This window comes from Silurus aristotelis (genome assembly GCF_946808225.1).
Source record: "Silurus aristotelis genome assembly, chromosome: 11".
Taxonomy (NCBI): domain Eukaryota; kingdom Metazoa; phylum Chordata; class Actinopteri; order Siluriformes; family Siluridae; genus Silurus; species Silurus aristotelis.
This window is the reverse complement of record NC_139584.1, coordinates 9,797,736-9,798,504: the sequence shown is the minus strand read 5'-3', so window position 1 is coordinate 9,798,504 and position 769 is coordinate 9,797,736.

The following is a 769-nucleotide window of genomic DNA, read 5'->3' as shown; positions in this document are numbered from 1 at the left end:
TGACTATTGGACACAAATTTCTACAAAGAGACAGAACCATTAAAGGATCTGCAAAAACACCTAGCAAGCAATGCTTACTACTTGTATCAGACAAAATTTATCTTGTATCCTTTGCATTTCTGGGCTATAGGTTAGGGTGGATAGATAAAAGCCTTTTCTCACAGAATTCTTCCAAAACACACATACAGTCACCCCAAACAATGCAGCAGAATTGATTTGGGCTAAGAATACTATGGTATAGGATTTTGGGCATAATACAGATGCTCCTCACCTTACGAACTAGTTACAAATTTGATCATAAGGTCTCGGGCATGACCAATCCTGGAAGCATCAATTACACCAAGTCTGTCGGCTGACAGACCAATCACGACAGTGATGCCGGAGTCCCGCCCCCCTATATACACCGCTGCTAACGGTCCCTGCCTCATCATCGTTCTCTTCCCCGTGAAGATCCTTTTAGGAAGCTATCCTCAGCAGTTCCTCTAGGGATGGTTGCTTAACTGTTCACGGTCGAGCCGTTAAGGTACATCTTCGAGCGCGGCTGCTTATTGAGGGGCATATTCACTGTCATAGCGGATATTCACTTCTGCTGTTTCTTTCTTTATTTTCTTCCTTTTCACCTCGCGTTGAGCTTATAGTGAAATATCGTTCGAAACCCGTTTTTCGAGAAGCACGTTGTGGTGATCTCGTTTTTCTTTTCCGGTGTTTGCACCTCCATTATGGCAAATACGAGCTCATCCGGTTGCTCGGCAGCGGGGAAAGATCAATC